The sequence below is a fragment of the Chrysochloris asiatica genome, unplaced genomic scaffold (assembly GCF_000296735.1).
Source record: "Chrysochloris asiatica unplaced genomic scaffold, ChrAsi1.0 scaffold00152, whole genome shotgun sequence".
Lineage (NCBI taxonomy): Eukaryota > Metazoa > Chordata > Mammalia > Afrosoricida > Chrysochloridae > Chrysochloris > Chrysochloris asiatica.
The window spans coordinates 2,092,584-2,100,260 of NW_006408670.1; the positions used below are offsets into that span (position 1 = coordinate 2,092,584).

Genomic DNA, 7,677 nt, shown 5'->3' on the forward strand with positions numbered 1-7,677 from the left:
CTTCGTGTACTCACCCCCTTGTCGAGGCCAGACCCCGGCAGAAAAATACTGTTAACTGATGGTACGTAGAGGGGATTATAATCAGTTTTACATTCAACAAATCGTACACCTTGTTTCATTACAAGGTGTACGATTTGTTGAATGTAAAACTGATGATCTGCACTGTAAACTTTCACTCAAGCAACAATAAAATAAAAACCTTAAAAAAAAAAGAATGAAGTCCTTAACAACTTCAATCTTTTCTCCATTGAAAGAATGTTTATTGGTCCAGTGGTGAGGATTTTTGTTTTCTTTAAATTGAGATGCAATCTACACTGAAGGCTGTGCTCTTCGATCTTCATCAGTAAATATTTCAAGTCCTCTTCACTTTCAGCAAACAAGATTGTATCATCTGCATATTACAGGTTGTTAATGAGTCTTACTCCACTCCTGATGCCACCTTTTTCTTCATTTAACCCAGCTTCTCAGATTATTTGCTCAGCATCCTGGTTGAATTAAGTATTATCTCTCATAGACCTAGCTAAAAGAGTCTGAGGAAGACAATTCCAACTTGACAATAACCCAACAAACCCACTGCCATCAAATCAATTCTGACTCACAGCAACCGTATAGACAGAATAGAACTGCTCCTTATGGTTTCTGAGACTGTCAGTCTATACAGGGACAGACAGCTTCATCTTTATTCTATGGTGGATTTGAACCCCCAACCTTGCAGTTAGCATTCTGATAGTTAATCCACAACACCACCAGGGCTGCTTAACTTAACAAGTGTTGCTCTTGTTAAGTACCGTCGAGTCAGTTCCAACTCATAGTGACCCTACATAGGGTTTCCAAGGAGCAGCTGGTGGGTTTGAACTGCCGACCTTGTGGTTCATAGTCCAGTGCTAATCCTACAGTGCTACACCAGGAGTCATAACTTGACAATGCCCAACCCAACAATGAAACCCACTATCATGGAGTTGATTCTCATAGTGACCCTAGAGGACAAAGTAGAACTACCCTTTGTGTTTCTGAGACTGTAAATCTTTATGGGAGCAGACAGCCTCATCTTTCTCCTGCAGATTAGTTGGCAGGTTTGAGCTACTAACCTTGTGGTTAGAAGCCCAATGCAAAATCTACTATGCCACCAGGGCCCCTTAACTTGATAATAATAATTATCTTAAGTATTAAATAAATATTTTATTGAGTTCTTACTCTATGACAGACAGTGTGCTAGGAATAAATTGTTGTTAGGTACCTTCAAGTCAGTTCTGATTCATAGCAACCCTATACAAAACAGAATGAACTACTACTGCTCAGTCCTGTACCATCCTCACAATTATTGCTATGTTCAAGCCCAGGTATACATGTGGAACAGGAAATTATCCCTGTTCTCATGACACTTAAAATCTACAGAGTTGGGCTAGTATAATGGGAAGAACATAGTCCTGAGACTAGGATCCTACCTAGCAGGTAACACTATTAAGTCAACATTGTTGACTTAAAGGAACAGCTAAATCACTTGCATGTTTCTCCCCCTCCATGAGTATCACTGACTACATGCTTTGCAAAGGTCTGTCGAATCCTTATGCCCCTTTTTTGAGATGAACTTTTAAATCTACAAGTTTATTGAAAAAGAATACCTGGGAGCCCAGATGTTTGCAATGTTGTTGTTGTTATTATGTGCCATGGAGTCGATTATGTCTCATAGCAACCCTGTACAGGGTTTCTGAGGCTGTAAATCTTTACGGGAGCAGAAAGCTTCATCTTTCTCCCATGGAACAGCTGGTGGTTTTGAACTGCTGACCCTTAGGTTCACAGTCTGATTCGTAACCACTATACTACCAGAGCTCCTTTGATGTTTGCAATGCCATATTATAAATATCATGAAAGAAGTTGTTTAAAAGTACAGTGGGCATACAGAAGATAGTGCAACTAAATACTGTCTGAGAATATTAATGAAAACTTCTACTATAGATGACAGAAGGCAGAGGAAAGTTGACGTTTCAACTGAAGAAAAAGCATAAATTGAAGCAGAAGACATAAGCGATATGGCTTACTAGGGAACCTTAATTCTACAAAGTTACAGCAAAGGATATGAATGGGGATAGGAGCTAAGGCTGGAAAGGGAGCTAGGATATCTGCTAAGAGGTTTTGCTTTTCTCTTGTTCACATTCACTGCAGTGTTACAAATACTAGTAGATACTGGGAGTAATGCCCTTAAAAGGGAAATAGTTAAGTAAATTCTGGCAGAATCATTGGATATAATTTTATAAAGCCATTAAAATGGTAATTCTTTAAAGAATAAACAGCATTTATCTAAACTTTAAGTTATATGCGAAATGGGGGAAAGAAGCAGGGATTTTTTTATTTTTTTTTTTAATAGACACTAGCTGGTTATGAGTTGGACTGCTAACCTCAAGGTCGGCAGTTTGAAACTACCAGCTGTTCTGCAGGAGAACGATGAGGCTTTCTGCTCCCGTAAATATTTGCAGCTTTGGAAATCCTGTGCAGGGTCACTATGAGTCAGAATTGACTCCACGGTACTTAACAGCAACAACAACAATGATTATATCATGGGGAAAAAAGTTATATATATATTCCAAAACAAATAAATACTGCTGTTGAGTCAATTCTCATTCAAAGCAACTCTATAGCCACAAAGCAGATGGTAGGTTTGAATCACAGACTTTTTGGTTAGCAGCTGAGCACTCTAATCACTGTGCTACCAGAGTTATATATATATATATATATATATATATATATATATATATATATATGATGGCACAATAAACACAAGCAAATAATCACTGCTATGTTAAAATGGTGAGTTTATAGAAGATTTCACCCTCTATTTTCTAAACTTTGTCATATGCCCTGCTGGATTTTACAATGCTGTTGTTGTTGAGTGTCCTCAATTTGGTTCTGATTCATAGTGACCCTATATAGGTTTCTGAGGAGTCGCTTGTGGCTTTGAAATGCCAGCCTTGTGGTTAGAAGTCCAGTACTTATCTTACAGCACCACACCAGGACTCCAGTTTTACAATAAAGGGAAATATTAAAAACAACAACAACAAAAGCAAAAACACGAATCCATTTGGCTTCACTTTGCTTCTCTACTTCTCCCATCTCTGCTTGTTTGCCTACTTTCCCTGTATTTTGATATACAGCCTGCAACTGGCACTATTAAAACTCATAGGATACCCCTAGGAAGAAGGAGTGGCTGCTAATTAAGTGGCTGTTACCAGCAGGCAAGTTCCTTTGTGGCCAAGAGGTCATTCCAGCTCAACACTAGGGAATAATCTTCCTCCTACAGCACTGTGTGGTTCTACACAACTAAGCTTTCTCTAGTAAAACTGCCCTAGGAGCTTGTTACTAAAGCAAGGAAGACAAATGCCAAGAATATTTTTATCGTGCCCTCCCTCCCAAGGGAATCAAGACTGGTGATGATTCTTCTGATGACTACATCCCAAGTGGTTGAGCTACAGCCTGGGACCAAAGGTCCATAAGTAAACACTGAACAAAATGTCAGCAACAATGAACGCCACATAGACAAAGTACCCATGGCAGAAAACATCCATGATGGCAACTTCTGGAAAAAAGGCACACGGGAAAATCTGTGAAGTAAACCATGGGAGAGCAGATTATCCATACCTATGAGTTTGAGAGCATTGAGAAGAAGAATCTGAGTGGTTCTGAATTGGATTTTCTTAGAAGGAAAGAATCCAGCAATTAATAAGCATGGTCTTCCATAGGAATAGTCAATGAAGATCTCAGGGGTGAAGTACAGAATATGCTGGCAAGATTTGGAGCTGACATTAACAAGGCTCTTCTTGCAAAAAAAAAAAAAGATTAAAACTGTATTTACCAAGGCTTCTCTCAAAAACAGTAACCAGAAAATTGAAAATATTTGGAAAACACAAGAACAAAAACAAGAACAAAGGCAGAAACTTAGCCAGGAATATTCTCAGCAGTTTCTGACTTTGTTTCAGTAGTGGGATACAGATATGCAAAAAACTGAGGAACAAGAGAAAAACTGAAAATATGTTTGTTGTTGTTGTTATTAAGTGCCGTCGAGTCGGTTCTGACCCATAGCAACCCTGTACAGGATTTCCGAGGCTGTAAATCTTTAAGGGAGCATAAAGCCTCATCTTTCTCCCGCGGAATTGCTGGCAGTTTTGAACTGCTGGCCTTGAGATTAGCAGCCCGATTCATAACCACTACATATATGTTTAGACAGCAACAAAAGATTTTCAACAATGTAGAATTGTTCAGAGCCAGAGACTAAAGTTATATAAACAGTTATATGAGCAGTTTGTAAAGAGTACAGAGGAAATAGAAAAGAATCATGGAAATCTGAATGGTGCACAAAATGAACTTAGAAGAGAAATGACTATGTTGCAGAAAAAAATTATAATGGATACACAGCAGCAAGAGATGGCAAGTGTTCGAAAGTCTCTTCAATCCATGTTATTCTGATGACTCTTTGAAGAAAAAAAACTTGAACCTAAGTAATAAACAATTATAACATTACCTAAGGGTATGTAATGTTAAGTACCGTGGAGTCGGTTCCGACTCATAGTGACCCTGCACAGGGTTTCCGAAGTTGCAAATCTTTATGGGAGCAGAAAGCCTCATCTTTCGCCCGCGAAACAGCTGGTAGTTTTGAACTGTTAACCTTGAGGCTAGCAGCCCGATTCGTAACCACTATGCTACCAGAACTCTATAGTGGTTTAAAAAATGTAAGTTTAGATTATAATATCTTGCTATTATTAGTTTGTTTGTTAACTGCAAAACCCCTTTCTGTAAACCCGGAATAAAAATCTAAATTTTATTGTGAGTAGCAGCCATTCTAAAGCTATATGTATCAGTCTTTGAGCTCTTTGGTATTAACAGTGAAGTTTTCTCCCCAACACTGTCAATTAACTGTAGCAATAAAAATTATTTAAATATATATATTTTTTTAAAGAATGAAGAGGGGTTGGAAGAAAGATGAAAATAGACCTAGCCAAGGATATACCATCCCTAGGGAGATGTTTATGTCCCATCAACCCAGCAGGCTGGTAGCACAACACAGGTCAACTAGAAACTCTTCCCCTTCAATTCACACAAGTCCACATCACCTAGCTCTACCCATCCAAGGACAACATATATGACTCAGAGGAAGGGGAAGGAATGCTTAGCAATTTAAAACTCAGACAAAAGCAATTTCATAGCCAGAAGGAGAGGGGTGTTGCACGGGAAGAAGGTAGAGGAAGTCAAACCTCATTTTCATTCATTTTTGGTTTGTTTCTTGGTTTTCCCCCTTCCTGTTTGAACAATGAACTTCTATTTTTCCTGAAGTCACAATTAACAAAAATAGGCAAAAACTGTAGTCTACAAGCTGAGCCCCCAAGGCCCCACCCAAAGCACTAAGTCAATAGTCTCTTCAAGCCAAGATCACCCAGCTGTGGTGATGGTTGTTGTTAAGTGCTGCTGAGTTGGTTCTGACTCATGGTGACCATGTATAGAGTTTCCAAGGAGTGGCTGGTGAGTTTGAGCCATTAACCATGTGGTTCAAACCTACCTTGTAGTCCAGTGCATTATCCCATATCACCATACCAGGACTCCATGATGGTGGTGGTGGTGATGGTGGTTATATGCCATGGAGTAGGTTTCGACTCAAGACTCTGTGGTTGTTGTTGTTGTTGTTAAGTGCCATCAAGTCAGTTCCAACCCATAGCGACCCTGGATAGAGTTTCCAAGGAGCAGCTGGTGAGCTTGAACCGCCAACCTTGCCGTTCAAATGGCTTTGCAGTCTGGCACATTAACCCACACCAAGACTCCAGAATCCACGGGAACTCCGTGGTAGGTAGATCCAGTACCTCCAAAACAGAACTTACTTAAGTAAAGGGAGCTGTTTATACTTTGATGGTGGGGGAAGCAAAGATACCCCAATACCTTGTTAAGATAAGAGGACAACTTCTCCAAATAGTTACTGCTCTTTGCTCTGTTGCACAATTTTCCAAAACCAGCTGCCATGGAGTTTATTTCATTTGTGTTAGAGTATAAATGCGCTTCACAGAGTTTTCAATGACTAATTTTTAGGAGATCACCAGGCATTTCTTCCAAGGTGCCTTTTGATTAATAGCCATGTATACTAACAATTTGCACAACCCAGCAACTCCTCTCTAATGTCAGAAAAAGCCAGTATGCCCTCTTTACAAAGAATGAAGCTAGTTCCCATAAAAGTGAGTAGCCAGAATCATAAAGACAGAGTCAAAAACTAGATATCCAGATGCAGTCTTTACATTGTATAATTTCTAAGCAAGGGCATCTTTTTGAAAAAAACCTTCTAGATAGGTGGTCCTACCTAACTAGGGAGCTCAGGACTGAGGAGGGAAGTCAGAGGTACCTTGGAATCAGCCCACTCAAAAAAGTCAAGTGAGAAGGCTGGGCATATAAAAAGCACACACAAAGAATTGAACTTATCAACTTGAAAGGTTTGCCTACTGTAATGGTTTCAGATGCTAAGAGCCTCAGCTCCACCATACCCCCACATCTGAGACTTTTCAGGCCAAGCAAGAAAACTCCCAGGCTATCAGAGATCTAAGTAAGAAACTACAAAGGGGAGACGAGGTAGAGTCAAAAGGGCAAAGACATTTTTTTTAAAAGGGTGAAGAAATCACCGTCCTTCTACAGGTCTTTAATCTTCCTCTCTCCCCACACTCCTTCCCCCATCAAAGGGTCTTGCCTCCAAATCTAAACAAGTCCTAAACAAGGGAGAAAAGAATAGTTTGTGTAAACCTAAGGAAGTACTTCCTTGTACTAAAGGAGAGGAGGTCACTCATTTGGGAGGAGAGGATAATTGAGGGGGAAGAAAATAACCAAATAAGGTAGACTTGACTGGTAGGGAGTCATCAGGAAAAGTTCCAGAAGCTGACGTCATAGGGAGGAAGGCTTTAGTCATCAGTTCCTCTGGCATCTGGCTTAAGGGCAGGAAGCAAACTCCTAATCCTAGGAGAAAGGTTGTTGTTGCTGTTAAGTGCTGTTGAGTCAGTTTGGACTCATAGCAACCCTGTATAGCGCTTCTAAGGAGTGACTGGTGAATTTGAACCACTGACTTTATGGTTAAGATCCAGTGCATTATCCCACAGCACCACACTAGCCAGGCTAAAATTTTCCCCAAGTCCACCTCAGGTCATGTTAGAGTAGTACTTCAAATACCCAAAGCATAGAGGGGTATTTCAAATACCCAAAGCATAGAGGGGTAGCCTAACCTTGAAGCAAAATGGTGGGTGTACCTATCAAATATAAACTAGCCTTTCCATGGCTCAGTGGCCAAGGAGGTGGAGACTTAGAGAAGAGATCTTTTCTCTGCTTCATTTACAGGCATATCTCAGAGACATTTTGTGTTCAGTTCCAGACAACTCCAATAAAGAAAATATTTAAATCAAGCAAGTAACACATTTTTTTTATTTCCTAGTGCATACAAAAGTTCTGTTTATACTCTACTGTAGTCTATTAAGTGTACAACAGCATTATAGACAAGTATGAAATGTTGTGAGAATTACCAAAAGATGACAAAGGGACATGAGGTAAGTACATGATGTTAGAAAAATCACCAATACATTTGCTCAAGGCAGAGTTGCCACAAACCTTCCATTTAAAAAAATGAAATATATGTAAGTGCAGTAAATTGAAGTACAATAAAACAAG

At 39.6% G+C, this 7,677-nt stretch overlaps 1 protein-coding gene and 1 pseudogene across 1 annotated transcript in view; one reads left to right on the plus strand and one right to left on the minus strand.

Moving 5' to 3' along the window:
- LOC102811943 overlaps positions 1-4,458 on the plus strand; it is a 5,830-nt pseudogene extending 1,372 nt beyond the window's left edge.
- Positions 1-7,677, minus strand: part of MSN (moesin) — a 153,466-nt gene that overhangs the window by 136,276 nt on the left and 9,513 nt on the right. The window lies entirely within an intron of this gene.